Consider the following 16,131-nt stretch of genomic DNA (forward strand, 5'->3'; position numbering starts at 1 on the left):
ATTTAAGGTCTTTATTTCCTTGTTAATCTTTTGCTTAGATGATCTGTCCATTTCAGTGAGGGGGGTGTTAAAGTCCCCCACTATTATTGTATTTTTGTCGATGTGTTTTTTTGCTTTTGTTATTAATTGCCTTATATAATTGCCTGCCCTCATGTTAGGGGCATAGATATTTACAATTGTTAGATATTCTTGTTGGATAGACCCTTTAAGTAGGACGTAGTGTCCTTCCTCATCTCTTATTACAGTCTTTGTTTTAAAATCTAAGTTGTCTGATATAAGGATTGCCACCCCAGCTTTCTTTTGGTGCCCATTAGCATGGTAAATGGTTTTCCACCCCCTCACTTTCAATCTGGGAGTGTCTTTTGGTCTCAAATGAGTCTCTTGCAGACAGCATATTGATGGGTCTTGTTTTTTTATCCAGTCTGATAGTCTGTGTCTTTTGATTGGGGCATTTAGCCCATTTACATTCAGGGTAACTATTGAACGATTTGAATTTAGTGTCATTGTATTGCCTGTAAGGTGACTGTTACTGTATATTGTCTGTGTTCCTTTCTGGTCTATGTTACTTTTAGGCTCTCTCTTTGCTTAGAGGACCCCTTTCAATATTTCTTGGAGGGCTGGTTTCGTGTTTGCAAATTCCTTTAGTTTTTGTTTGTCCTGTAAGCTTTTTAATCTCTCCTTCTATTTTCAATGACAGCCTAGCTGGATATAGTATTCTTGGCTGCATATTTTTCTCATTTAGTGCTCTGAATATATCACGCCAGTCCTTTCTGGCCTGCCAGGTCTCTGTGGGTAGGTCTGTTGCCAGTCTAATGTTTCTACCATTGTAGGTTACATATCTCTTCTCCCAAGCTGCTTTCAGGATTTTCTCTTTGTCTCTGAGACTCATAAGTTTTACTCTTAGATGTCGGGGTGTTGACCTATTTTTATTGATTTTGAGAGGGGTTCTCTGTGCCTCTTGGATTTTGATGCCTGTTTCCCTTCCCCAAATTAGGGAAGTTCTCTGCTATAATTTGCTCCAATATACCTTCTGATCCTTCTCTCTTTCTTCTTCTTCTGGGATCCCAATTATTTTAATATTGTTTCATCTTATGGTATCACTTATCTCTCGAATTCTGCCCTTGTGATCCAGTAGTTATTATCTTTCTTTTTCTCAGCTTCTTTATTTTCCATCATTTGGTCTTCTATATCACTAATTCTCTCTTGTGCCTCATTTATCCTAGAACTTAGAGCCTCCATTTTTGATTGTACATCATTAATAGCCTTTTTGATTTTGACTTGATTAGATTTTAGTTCTTTTATTTTTCCAGAAAGGGTTTCTCTAATATCATCCATGCTTTTTTCAAGTTCAGCTAGTATCTTTAAAATTGTCATTCTGAATTCTAGTTCTGACATCTTACTAATGTCCATATTGATTAGGTCCCTGGCAGTCAGTACTGCCTCTTGTTCTTTTTTTTAGGTGATTTTTTCCATCTTGTCATTTTGTCCAGAGGAGAATAGATGAATGAGAGAACAAAATGCAGGGTAACAACGACCCCAGAAAAATATACGCTAAACAAATCAGAAGAGATCTGAAACCTGGGGAAAAGAAAGGGAAAGGAAGAAAAAAGAAAAAAAGAAAAAGGAAAAGTTAAAAAAAAATAACAAACAAAAACAACAAAACAGTATATGCTCAAATATGATCAGGCTGGTGCATAGATCAGTGCCACACACTAGATTTTGGGTGTATTTTTGTCTGTTATAAGAAAGTGCCTCCCAAAATTTTAAAGAAAGAAAAACTTATATATGTACAAAAATAAGGGTAAATACGATGAAGGGATGGAATATGATTGTAAAGATGAAAATTATAAAAGATTTTATAAAAGGAATTGATAAGAAGTTGGTTGAAAAAAGAAAGAAGAGGATTTAAAAAATAAAAGGGAGAGAATGTGATCAGGCAAGAGACTAGAACAAAGCCATACACTAGAGATTTAAGGTATATTTTGGTCTATTAGAAGAAACTATATCCCAAAATTTTAAAGAGAGAACAACTTATATATATATATATACCAAAAATAAGGTTAACTACTATGAAGGGATAGAATATGACTCTAAAAATGAAAAATAAAAAAGATTTTTTTAAAAAAGGGATTGATAAGATGTTGGTTGGAAAAGGGAAAAAGAAAAATTAAAAAAAAAAAAAAAAAGAGAGGGTCCCCTGGGTGGCTCAGTTGTTAAGCATCTGCCTTTGGCTCAGGTCATGATCTCAGGGTCCTGGGATTGAGCCCCATGTCAGGCTCCTGCTCAGCAGGGAGCCTGCTTCTCCCTCTCTCACTCCCCCTGCTTGTGTTCCCTCTCTCGCTGTCTCTCTCTCTGTCAAATAAATAAAATAAAAATCTTTAAAAAGAAAATTAAAAAAATTAACTTTGAAGGACTAAAGAATCATGGGGAAAAGCCATGAATTCTATGTGCAGTATTCCTCTAGTGCTGGAGTTCTGCCATTCTCATTGATGGGTAAACTTGGTTTTGCTGGCTGTTCTTGCTGATCTTCTTGGGGAGGGGCCTGTTGCCGTGGTTCCCAAATGTCTTTGCTGGAGGCGAAATTGCCCCGCCCTTGCCGGGTCTGGGCTAAGTAATCTGCTCGGGTTTGTTCTTGGGAGCTTTTGTTTCCTGCAAGCTTTCCCTACAGCTTTGGAGGACGAGAGTGAGAATGGCGGCCTTCCAATCTCCACCCGGCAGAGCTGAGAACTTGGGGCCCCGCTCCTCAGTGCGCCCCCAGAGAAAAGCAGTCAATCACTCCTCTCTCCCCGGTCTCTGCCGCACTCCGCCCTCACCCAGCCTGTGACCAAGCGTTTCTATCTTTGGCACCCAACTCGGTGTGGAATCTCCAAACCCAGCAGATCCCTGCAGTGCGCTCCTGCGCTGCTCCTCCCAGGGAGGAAGGGGAGTCTCCCCAGATCTGCCACTTGTTTGGTCCCTGCTGGAAGAGCAGTGGCCCGACTGTGCCCTGGATCACAGCTTATGGCATCCCGGAGCTGAGAGCCCGCTCTTTGTCTCCATCTCGGCAGCCGGCTTCCCTGCTCTGATACCTGGGAGCTCTGCCGCACTCAGGCAGCCCTGGTCTTTCTGTGACCCCGAGGGTCCTGAGACCACGCTGTCCCCTCGAGGGTTCCACCCCCTACTTAGCCACTGGAGTGATGTCCCTCAGTGGAGCCGACTTCTAAATGTTCCGATTTTGTGCTCCGCAGCTCTATCACTTAACAGAAGCAGCCGACGAAGGCCCCCTCCCCCGCCATCTATCCTCCTGAATATCGAATATCGCCTGGGATTCACTTCTCCTCACGTCCTACCTTCCAGAAAGTGGTGGCTTTTCTGTTCAGAGAGTTGTTGCTATTCTTTTCTTCGATCTCATGTTGAGTTCGTAGGTGTTCAGAATGGTTTGATCCCTATCCAGCTGAATTCCTGGGATCAGACAAAATTTAGGTCTCCTACTCCTCCGCCATCTTGCTCCTCCTCCCCACAAACATGTATTACTCTTATAATAAAAAATGCTAGAACACATATTGCTTAGTAACAATACTATTAAATATATTATTTCATTTCTGCTTTATGCAGACATGCAAACTGGAAAAAAAATCCTATCATTTTAGCCCAGCATCTTCAGAATCATCTTGTCTTTAATAATCCTGTTAGGGAAAAGATTATAGATGGTGTCCCTAGGTCTGCTGTGGGTCTTATGTGTGTGTTTCTAGGGTCTTAACTAAATTAACTCATGAACCTTCTGAATTACAGGCAATTATCTTTTGAATTCGTGAGAAGAGTTAAGGGATTAGGAAGTAGCAAATGTAATACTGTTCTTTCTTTCTCTCTTTGGAGCCCCAAAGCCAATAATTATCTTCTATTAAGTCTATTTCATCCTCCAACAAAATAATGAAACAAATATTAATGAAGAGGAGCTTTGGCCTTTTATCATCTCTTTTGCTGAGTATTTATGCAAGAATCCATAGAATAAATATTCTGTTTGGGAGGAAAATGTATCTGTGCCTTGGATGATGATGTCTGCCATGTAACACTCCCACGGAAACAGCTTACATGTTTATTAAAGAAAAGTGATGACTAACTTAGTTGCCGGGAAGTTGATGGTTTAAGGGAATAGACAGATTTTATGATGGTTTCCTAAACTTGGTTGAAAAGGAGATGGTTCAGATACAATCAGTTTGGGTTTTTATTTACAGCAAGTGGATCTGGCTTTTGGTTACTGAAAGTTTCTGAAAGGAAGGTTAAACTCTGGGGTCCCCTGTGTGAGGGTGGTATGACCCCTGTAGAAGGGGTAAAGGAGGAATGTGTGAGTTATTTATGAACTTGTACAATGACAGTGCTGAATAAGCCTGTCGCTCTCGAGAAGGACTCCATCTGGTCTCCTATTCATTCAAATGCTCTGTTTTGTTCTGGTTTGGGTTTTTTGCCTCAGCCATCTCAGATTTGATATTTTTAGATATCCTCACCCTAAGGCAAACCCTCTTGACACATTGCTTACACAAAACGACACTGAGTGTTTCAGGCCAGGAAGCTTATTGATCTTAGAGCTGAAGTTAGATGAGCCCTTACTCATCCTGGGCTTGTCCTTTCCTCTCTTCCCTATTAAGATAAGTGCAGCTCATCTTAATAACAGCATCGGGAGATGGAAGAAGATATAATGTTTGTTCACGGTTTGTTTCATTTCTGTCTTTAAAATAGTAGTAATCTATGGGACGCCCGGGTGGCTCAGTCAGGTAAGTGTCTGCCTTCAGCTCAGGTCATGATCCCAGGGTCCTGGGATCGAGCCCCGAGTCAGGCTCCCTGCTCACCGGTGAGCCTGCTTCTCCCTTTCCCCCCTGCTTGAGCTCTCTCTCTCTCTCTCTCAAATAAATAAAAAAAAAAAATCTTAAAAAAATAAAATAGTAATTTAAGGCAAGTTGGCTTAAGACTTGACTAAATCATAGAGGCTAGGTTCTGGTGTCCCCTCTGTTGTTTTCAGCCTTTACCTCACCTCCTTCCTTCAAAAACTCAGGTTTTTGAAGCCAGACAGATCTGGGCTACAATCTCAAGCTTGTGTCCGTGGTTAATCTCTGAGTTTCCTCAGGTTCCACATCATTAATATGAGGATTCCATTGTTGGACTATTTTGAGAATTAAATGAGATAATACCTCGTAATATGTCTCAGCATAGTGATTGGTAGATATTAGGCAACTGTATTTTCTCCTCCTCCACTGAGGAAAAAAAAATACACCTTTTTTTTTTTTTCCCCAAAAGGAAGAAAAACAAATGAAGCAAGGGCATTTTGTATTATCTTAACAATCTTTGAAATGTCAGTGTTGGTTATTTTGCAAGTTTATCATTGATAACGAGGTTGCCTCTCTGTGACCAGCTCTCTAAACAACCCACTTTGCTCCCATTTTTTTCTCACCTTCTTCTCCAGTCCAGGCCAGCCTCCTAACTCCCGCTCCTCTGAGCACGGACCACCTCCTTCTTTTGTATGCTTTTGTTCCTAGCATTTTCCTTCCTGGAATGATGACTATCTCCTTTTTTTTTTTTTAATCAACCCATCAAACTTACTTTAAAAAGGTTTAAGTTAGGTTCCACCTAATTCTATAAAGCTTTTTTCTCTCTACATCTTACATTGACTTCTCCATTTCTTATACTCCTCTATAGGGAAAGAGCAGGACTGAACTTTGCCTCTTCATTCAGGTCTGGTTCCTACAGTACAGCGAAAGTTTGCTTGGCATTAACCGCCTCACTTCTGCCACACAGAGACCACCGTGACCTGAAATCACCAGGCCCCTGGCTTATAAGTCTGTGTCTTTGCCCCTTCTATTAGTCTGCCTGAAAAACTCGTTCTTCAAGATTTCTCTGTAGGTATGTTTTTTTTTTTTTTCAGTCTCCCAGCAAAATTGTCCTCCTGTGTCCTCACTGTTCCATGGCGGTTCCTTTCTCTGCTGGAGCACTTGCCTCGATATAATGTGATGCTTTATCTGACTCTACATCTTTCTCTTAAACTATAATGCAGGCTTCTCATGGGCAGGGGCTTTGTCTTCTTCTTTTTATCCTTGGGGCTTGGAACTTAGAGTGTGCTTCATTAGAATGGGGAAAAATGAAATAGTCTGTCAGGAATCTCTAATTGTGTTATGTGCCCAACCCATCTCTCTGAAAGATCCTGCGTGCTAGACTTTCATAGCCGCCATAGTACCTCCCACATGATGGCACACAGTAGGTGTTCAGTAGACACTTGTTTTTGGTATGCTATCAATTCCTACCATCCACCCCTAGGTATGCATAGAAGGTAATTGATGGTAACTTGTTAGTCTCCACAGGATGGGAGCCCAGAGGGGACTTTTCACCTTTGATTACATTATCTCTTATGCCTTGGCCCACACGAGCCAGCAGCATTGAGGAGCCTGGCTTTTTGTTTCTCTGCAATCACGTTTTTACTTTAACTTGTTGATGTAAAGAAAGCAAGTCCTGGACTGTGGCTCCATATATTTTATTTAACAAGAGGATAAAAATAATATACCTAAATATAAAAAGGTAAAAGCTAATTAGGAATTGCAAACTATTCACATGTCTTTTTAAGAATTGCACAAAATGTATAATTTTCCAAAAGCCGTCAAAGTTATTATCAAGTTGAAACTCTATGAGAGAGAATAAAAGAATAACCTAACATCTGTTCCTGGTTTTAGGAATAGCTTTGGGCAGTTTTTATATAGGGTAGGGGCTTACTACAACAAACTAACTCATATTCATATCTTTGCAATATCTATGTTGCCCTGTGTGAAATCACAAGGTCAGCTGATGTCAAATGAATGAATGAATAATGTAGTTTAACTATTCCAGTACAGTCCTGCCACTGGGAATTACCTTAAAGTAGATTGTCTTGAGCATGAAAAGGTCTATATTAAGCCAAATGTCATTGTAGAGTGCTTGCTCCTATGCTGTCAGCACCTCCTGACTACTAGTACCTATGACCTTTCTTTCACACATACTCCACCATAGTAACAGATTTTTCTCCCACATAGATTAGAAATTTTATTTACATGTGAAATGTTACTCTGTCTTGGTTATTACTGTAACAAACAAACCAAAACTTCGTGGTATGAAACTACCATCATTTAATTATGGTCAGAGATTCTGCATGTCAGGAAATTGGATAGGGCATAGCAGTGATGGCATATCTCTGCTCCGTGATGTCTGGAACCTCAGCTGGGAGGACTTAGAGGTTGGAGATTACTCCATGGCTGGCCACTGACTTATCTGGAGGCTCCTTCACTTCCAGGTCCAGGCTGGGTGACTCCAAGGCTAAAACTAGCAACCAGTGTGATGGCCTCTTTACGTGGCTTGGTTTCCTCACAGCATGGTGGCCTCAGGTTTGTCCAACCCATGTGATGGCTCAGGGCTCTAAGCACAAGCATCCTAGGAAACATGTCAAAACTTACATTACTTTCTATGGCCCTGCCTCAATGTCACATAGTGTCACCCACACTGTATACTACTGGTTGAAGCAGGCACAAGTCTTCACAGAGTCCAGGGGTAGGGACATAGACTCTACCTCACAATCAGAGGAATATCAAAGAATTTTGAGACTATGTTTTAAAATCACCACATTCTTATTTACAGAAATACATCAATACATCATGTTGACCATGGAAAATCTCTGAACATAAATATCCATAACTAGACCATAAAGTCATAACTGTTGAGCATCTGCCTTTTCTATATAAAAACCTGCTATACATCATTCTACCTAACTATAGTATTTTCACATCAGTCTTTTGAAAAGCAAACCTTAGAGTAGGTAGAGTAGATTGGAATTCAGGGGTATTTGATTTAACTTTCCACATAATACAGGAACTATCTACATTACCTTGCCCCTGCTCAACTAGATTCCCCTTTGATACTTCTACCATAGCGAGCTTACTTGTTTGTGAAGAGAGCTATTTGCTCACAACTTTAAATACTATAATTGTTTTTCATTGTACTGAGTCAAAAGCTGCTTCTTCTGTGGTCCTGATTTTTCCTATTATAGCAATGCAAAATAAATAAATGCAAATTTTTCCTATTATAGCAATGCAAAATAAATAAATTTTTGTGTGACTGGTTCTTTTAAACAGCTGAAGAAAGCTAATATATGTCTTATGAGTTTTCTTCTTTCTAGGCTATCTTCAGAACTTCGAACTTTAAGTCCAATATCTGAATGTCAGGACCTGTATGTTCCTAACTGTCTTCCTCTGAGTGCTTTCAGGTTGCCCATGTTCTTTTTAAAATATAGTTCCAAAAGTAAATTCAGCATTCTATATTGGTTGAGTTGGCTAGTGAGCAATAAGCTATAGCTGAAAATTACCTCCTTTGATCTGGACAATATATTCCTGTTAATATAACCCAATATTGCATTTGCTATTTAAATTAGTCATATCCTGAAACTGTCATAGCATTGCTCATGCTAAACAGTCTTGCCTGGTGATTGATTGTGAAGCCTCAGAGTCAGATGGCTTGGTTTCAAATCTTGGTCCATCATTTCTACCTATATGACCTTCAACTAAACTCTTTGTGCCTCAGTTTTCTCCTTTGTAAAATGAGGATGATAACAACATTACCATGAACATAAAAAAGGACACTGCAAATAAAGTATTTATCACTGTACTTGGAACAAAACCTATAGTCAGTAAATATTAGCTATTTTTTTCAAATAGACCCAATTTACATGAATCACTATCAAGTCAGTCCCCTCTCTTCCTATAACACTGGTTCTTGTACAGTATTTTGAACATGAAGTGCATACCTTCAAATTATCCCTGTGTATTTCATTGGGTTAGTTTGGAAATCACCTACCGCTATATATTTCATTCACATTCTGTGTTTTACTATCTTAGGCATTTCCCCTGTATTATGTCATCTGCTGAGTTGTTTGATGTGCCTTCTCTATCTTTATCAAAGCCCTGATAAAATATTGAATATGATGAACAAAGACCAAAGAACCAAGCCAATGGAAACCTGTTCTCTCTTTTTCTCACCTGCCCACCTCCATACTCTCTGCCCCCACACTACACCTCATCTTCTGAGTGATAATCCTGGAGTGTTCTGCCCAAATGCTAATATCCTCACCACATGACCTGGCCTCAGACCTGTATTATTTCTTCCAGTCCTGAATCTTCCGGGCTCTGAACAGTGCTGGTACATTGCAGGCACTCAAAAAAGAATGAAGCCAGCATTGCAATCAAATTGTTAAGGAAACTCAAAGGAGACAACTACCAATTTGGCCTTCAGGAATCAGGAGAGACTTATCAGAGTGGTCATATTTGAGCTGGGTTTGAGAATCAGTAGCATTATAATTGGTGTTAGTGGTGTTTGTGAAAAACAATAATACAGTAATTCCAGGCCCAGAGGAAAAGCCTTGTGATATGGCCCTGAGGAGGCAAATGTTTGTTGTTTATATTTAGAAAACGTAGCCTTTGGTGATTCCAGTATAGGGTGTGTGTGTGTGTGTGTGTGTGTGTGTGTGTGTGTCTTTGTGAAAAGAGGGAGGGAAGAAGAGAAAGAGGAAGTGAGAGGGTAGGAGATAAGGCAGCAGGAAAAGTAGAACTCAATTCTTAAGGGCTTTGAAAGATTTATTAAAGAGCTGGCCTTCATCCAGTCAGCAGATTGGGACCGTAGAAGGTTTTCTAAAGTATGGCTGTAAAATAATTAGATTTTTGTTTTAGAAAGATAACTGCAGACAAGAATGTATAGGAGACTGAACTAGGGCAGCTGCAGAAGGGCAGGAGATAATGGAATTGACTGATAGAAGAGAATTTTGGAGGTGGTATCAATAGGACTTGATGACTGATGGAAAGGAAGAAGGGTACATGGTAACTCTGAGGCATTTAGCTTGATTAGATGGGATGGATGACAGTTAGGAGACCCCTGACTAAGGTAGAGAACAGTGCTGGGGAAGACAAGGTCTTCAATCCTGTTCCCATGGGAGTTTGTTAGACTGAAGTGTAATAGGCAGATAGAAATGTAGTCAGGAGTTCAGAATGGGGAAGGTATAATCTGTCATTGGATTTCATCGTTACCAGCATGGACCTGAATGAACCTTGTAAAGGCAGTGTTCCGGAACTCGTGCTGTTTACCTGGGTTGCTCACTATTGGCAGCAGAATTTTAACTGCAATTATCAGGAGGGGTCTACCTTATCCAGATGTCTTCACCTATAACAACACCTATGGGGGCAGTCTTTCTTCAGGATTTTAGGAAGATAATAGAAGAATGAGTTGAAAATAAGAGAATCTACACTAAACATTTGTGTCCAAGTTAGGAACAGTTCCCCCCACTGGCCTGATATTTACACACTATAATGCTTCCTGTATAATTGTACTAACATGCTTCGCAATCTCTTCTACTTCTCGGGTTTCACTGTCTTGTTGGCTCCCCAAGAATAGTCGTACTTAAAGCCATGAATGTATATGAGTTATCCCAGTGAGACAGATGTGGAGCCAGCAGACTTGATGATGGTCTCCTGGTGAACAACAGTACATAAGGAAGAGAAGAACCTACAGATGAGAATAAGAAGGAAATTTTACGGGTGGCTGGGTGGCTCAGTCTTTGGGCGTCTGCCTTCAGCTCGGGTCGTGATCCCAGGGTCCTGGGATCGAGCCCTGCACCGGGCTCACAGCTCCGTGGGGAGCCTGCTTCTCCCTTTCCCACTCCTCCCCGCTTGTGTTCCCTCTCTCGCTATGTCTCTCTCTGTCAAATAAATAAATAAAATCTTAAAAAAAAAAAAAAAAGAAAGAAATTTTACTTTGGTAGTTGGGGATCATCAATTCTACTCCTTTTCCTTAAAATGCTCATAGGCCATTCATTTAATAATCTGTTTAAAAATTCTGCCTGAGATGGATGTTTTTCAAATTCCTGGGATGTTTGCCCATCTCACCCCTGACCCATTTCCCGGCCTCTGTTATCCCTTGGTGAATACACCAAGAGGCTCTGAGTTCACTGCTGCTTGTTCTTCAGCATTTCTACAAACCGTTTGTTCCCCGAGACTCGTGTCTGTTTAAAGGGCTGGGTGCTCTATTGCCATCTCCTTATGCCTCTTCTGAAATTTAAATTCTGATTTTTTACTAATCTTAGAAGCGATCTCAACTCTACGTTATGAAATAGGAAATGTTACAGGAAAATAAGTTCAAAACCTGGAAAACAAATTAAAAAGGATATGTAACACAAAAGTTCTTTCATCTACCTATATTAAATTTCACACTCCGAAGCTGATTAATTTTACAAAGAATGGAGTCTTTCTTTGAGTCTATTTAATGTTCTTTCAGAACATTATTCTGTTAAACTCCTAATTTCTGTTACCTGTCCTCACCCTTAAAGTCTCATGTGGATTTTACCTTTTTCGGGTCATCACTTAAAGCTCTTTAGGACCAGGTCCAGTTGCATATACCAGAAGCCCATCAAAACAATGCTTACCCCATCGAGACGTATTTCTCACAAGTGAAAGGATGTCTGGTGGCAGGCCAGGTCTCTGACTGTGGGTCGAGTCAGCAGGGACCCATCTACTTTCTCTCTTGCTGCTCTTTTGTGCTTTCACTGGCCATGACGACTGTCAGTAACTGCCTTCACATTGGCATTACAGCCAACAGGATGGAGTAAGAAAGGCGATCTTTCCTTTTAGAGAGATTTTTTAGAAGTCCCGTGCAATACAGTACTTCTGTATACAGCCCATGGCCACACACAGCTGTGAGAGAGGCTGAGAAATGTAGTCCTTTGACTGATTAAAAATCTAAGCTTTGTTTAAGAAAGTGGAGAAGAATGGGTTTCTGGCAAGCAACCAGCTATCTTTGCCATACTGTCTTTCCTGAATTCATATTCTATTTATCAGAGATACAGTTTATTTAGGATTGATTTGAAACAGCCTTGTTCTCTTGAACTTGAATGTAATTTTTTTTCCCCAATCTTACACTTCTTTCCATTAGCTGCCCAGCTTCATAATTGCTTCTTAGCTCACCACAGGGTATTCTTGGATAGGTCGGTCTCTGCTCTCCTCAGCACAGTTCAGTCAGTCTTTTATAGCAGTCAGGGACATTGGAGGTGAGTGAGAGTCTCTTGATCTTTATATTAAGTTGTTGATGATTTATGATGTCTGAGATGAAGTAATTCCTGTTTGGATTTGGTAAACACTGGAGAACAAGTCATGAGAGAAGAACAACTTTAAAAATCACACTTGTAGGTTCTGTGTCTCCTGTGCACTCCCATTCCTACATGGAAAAATATTTTTCAAATAAAATTGCTATATGGAATAGCTCTGTCCAACATCCCACTATTTCTTCCTTCCTTGGCTGTTTTGCCTCTGATAGTATTAGGGCTCTCCTTCCTCTACCCCTTTATTATGTTTGAGGTCACAGTTACTAGGTCGTTATCTCCTGACTATCTTTACTCTCTTGGAGGTGACATCTACTCTATAGGTTCAGTTGACACCTATGGGCAGATTGTCCACACATGTATTTCTGCGGTGCAAATATTTCCTCTCAGTTGTATACTGACTACTCACCCCCTAGCCGACATCTTCTGTTGAATATCCCAAAGCTTTCTCAAATTTAACCAGCCCCAAATTAAATTCATGCTCTACAGCCCCGCCTTCCTCTCTCCACCCTCAGACTTTCTTCAGGTGTTGTCTATTCAGAGGTTGTCACTAACATCCATCTGGTTGCAGAATCTGGACATCAGTAGCAATTTTTGATACCTTTCTTTTCCTCCTTCCACATACCCAACCCAGTCTATGTTCTGCTGACTTTACCATCTAACACTTAAATCCAATCACTTTTCTCCCTCTTTTCAGCACCCATTTTATCTCAGATGACTGTCACCTTTCACCTACTCTGCCACATCCTGATTTGTCTTTCCCAACTGCCCCCACCCAGCCCATTCTCCAGTTCTGTCCAGAGCAATGTTTTCAAAAGGCAGATCAGAACACATCACTCTCTAGTTTAAAATACTTCAAAGTTCCTCATTTTTCCTTCAGCTAAAGAGTTCCATAAATAATCTACAATGCTCCATTTGGTGTTGCCATTGCTAAGCCTCAAACTCTTGTGTATTCTTCAGCACATGCCTCATTTGGAACTTCATTCTCTGTCTTACCCTTTCACCACAAGGACTTTGCCTGTGCTGATCTCCCCACCTTCTGCTTTTCACCCACATAACATGTAACACCTCCTCATCAGATTAATGCTCAATTATTATTATTTCTGGGTGTGCTCATGAAGTCTACAACCAGGTCAGATCTTCCTTTTACGTGCTTTCTTGGTACTGTGCACTAGCACTTCTCTTCGTCAGAACACTACAAGCTCCACAAGGTCTGGGAGCATATTTGTTTTCACCACTGTGTCCGCAGCTCTCAGAGCAGTTCCTGGCATGTAGGAGACAATTCTATTTGTTGACTGAATGGATGGCTATATAAGTCCTTTAGGACTGATGCTTTTTTGTGATGATGTAGGTGAGGTTAAAGCAAATCTGAAGCTGGTGAGGCGGCAATGGCAGTGTGTATTTGGACTGGGCTTTGTGTGTACCTGCAGGCAACAGCGCGTCTGTTGCAGCTTTTACTTGGCCACACGCAGTTGATGGTAAACAGAGCTGATACTAAGCCAAACTGTGAAGCTTCTTTTGTGCCCTCTCTTTGTCCTTTGACTGTCTCTGTTTCTGTCCCCTTCTGCTCCCTACTCTCAAATTCTGTCCCTTCTATTAAAACAGGAAAGCACCTGCCACCAGATATTTATACTTATTTTCATCACAAGTCTCTACTTTCTGTGCCATTTTTCTCCCCATGGTATTGATCCTTTACCTTTTCACCTTCAAACGTCCTCATTTTTAGTATCTGTCTCCTTCTATATTAAAATACATATGGGTCTGAAACTTGTCATTTTGCCTTTCCTTGCTCTCTATTTTTTTAAGCTTTGTTGTAGGAGGAAGCTGTGATCTTACTGGGCTAGAGCTGCTGGAAACACATTCTCAGGGCCTAAGGAGGGTGAGAAGAATGGATCTTGTTATCACAGACTTCCCCTAGGACTTAGCTATCAGGGCTGCTTTGGATCATTTGTGCAGGACTTTTCCTGCACAAGAACACTTGGTCAAGTAAGTGGGAGGTGACTGGAATCTGGTGCAAGACTTGCTTGCCAAGCCATGTGCCCTGTGTGGGTATGCCTCCACCCAGGAAAAGGGTGTTTTTCCTTCTGAGTTGTGCAAAGTTGCCATAAGGGTCGGACCGCAATGCTGTAGACTCTGCCCTGCTTTCCCATGGGGCTTTCAACCCCACGTTCTCCCACCATGACTTCCAGCTGCTCCTGACATGTCCTCTCCGCCTTTCTTAAAACTCCTGACTCTTCCCCTCAGCTCCTGTTCTGTCCTCCTTTCTCTCATAGCTCCCAAATTCATATTTTACTTTTTCTACTTATTCTGACATTATTTGATTATATATTTCTTTCTATAAATTTGTCTTTTATTTTTTAATTGAAGTAAAGTTGACATACAATATTATGTTAGTTTCAGGTATACCACATAGTGATTTGACATTTATATACATTACAAAATGCTCACCATGATAAATATAGTTACCATCTGTCACCATATAAAATTATTACATTATTACTGAATAGATTTCCTCTGCTGTGCTTTATATCCCGGTGACTTCATTTATAACTGCAAGTTTGTACCTCTTGATTTTGTACCTTTTTTGCCCAACCTCCACTCCCCCTTCCTTCTGACAACCACCAGAAGGTGGTTGTTTTCTGTGTTCAGGAGTCCGTTTCTGTTCTCTTTTACTTTTTAGATTCCACACATAAGTGAAATCATACAGTATTTGCCTGTCTCTCTGACTTATTTTGCTTTAGCATAATATCCTCTTGGACCATCCATTCATGTTGTCACAAATGGCAAGATTTAATTCTTTTTTATGGCTGAGTAATATTTTATAAATATATATATATATATATATCATCTTTATCCATTCTCACATCTTAGCTCACATCTTCTTTATCCATTCATATATCAATAGACATTTAGGTTGCTTCTATATCTTGGGTATTGTAAATAATTCTTCAATGAATATAGGGGTGCATATATCTTTACAAATTAGTGTTTTCATTTTCTTTAGATAAGTAGCCAGAAGTAGAATTGCTGGCTTATACAGTATTTCTATTGTGAACTTTTTGAGGAACTTCTATACTGTTTTCCATAGTGGCTGCACCAATTTCTATTCCCACCAAGAAGGCATAAAAGTTCTTTTTCCTCCATATCTTCACTCATTATTTCTTGTCTTTTTGATACTAGTCATTCTGACAGGTATGAGGTGATATCTCATTGTTGCTTTGATTTGCATTTTCCTGATGATTAGCGATGTTAAACATCTTTTTATATGTCTGTTGGACATCCATATGTCTTTGGGAAAATGTCGTTTCAAGTTCTCTGTCCATTTTTAAATCAGATTGTTTTTTGTTTTCTGTTGTTTTTTTTTTTTGGTTTTGAATTGTAGGAGTTTCTTAACATTTTGATATTAAGCCTTTATTGGACATCATTTTAAAATATCGTCTCCCATTCAGTGGATTGCCTTTTTGTTTTGTTGATGGTTTTATTTGCTGTGCAAAAGCTTTTTAGTTTGATGTAGTCCCAATTGTTTATTTTTGGTTTTGTTTCCCTTATCTGAGGAGAAAGATCTAAAAAAAAAAAAAAAAAAACACTGCTAAGACCAATGTTCGAGAGTTTACTGCCTATGTTTTCTTTTAGGAGTTTTACGGTTTCAGGTCTCACATTTAGGTCTTTAATCCATTTTGAGTTTGTGTATGGTATGAGAAGATGGCCAAGTTTCATTCTTTTGCATGTAGCTGTCCGGGTTTCCCAGCACCATTTATTGAAGAGACTACCTTTTCTCCATTGTATATTCTTGCCTCCTCTGTTGTAGATTAGTAGACCATATAAATATAGGTTTATTGCTAGGCTCTCTATCTGGTTCCATTTAGCTATGTGTCTGTTTTTGTGCCAGTACCATACTGTTTTGAGTATTATAGCTTTGTAGTATAGTTTAAAATCTGGAAGTATGATGTCTCCAGCTTTGTTCTTTCTTAAGATTGCTTTGGCTATTCAGGGTCTGGCTTTTG

Source organism: Zalophus californianus, chromosome 7 (assembly GCF_009762305.2).
Source record: "Zalophus californianus isolate mZalCal1 chromosome 7, mZalCal1.pri.v2, whole genome shotgun sequence".
Lineage (NCBI taxonomy): Eukaryota > Metazoa > Chordata > Mammalia > Carnivora > Otariidae > Zalophus > Zalophus californianus.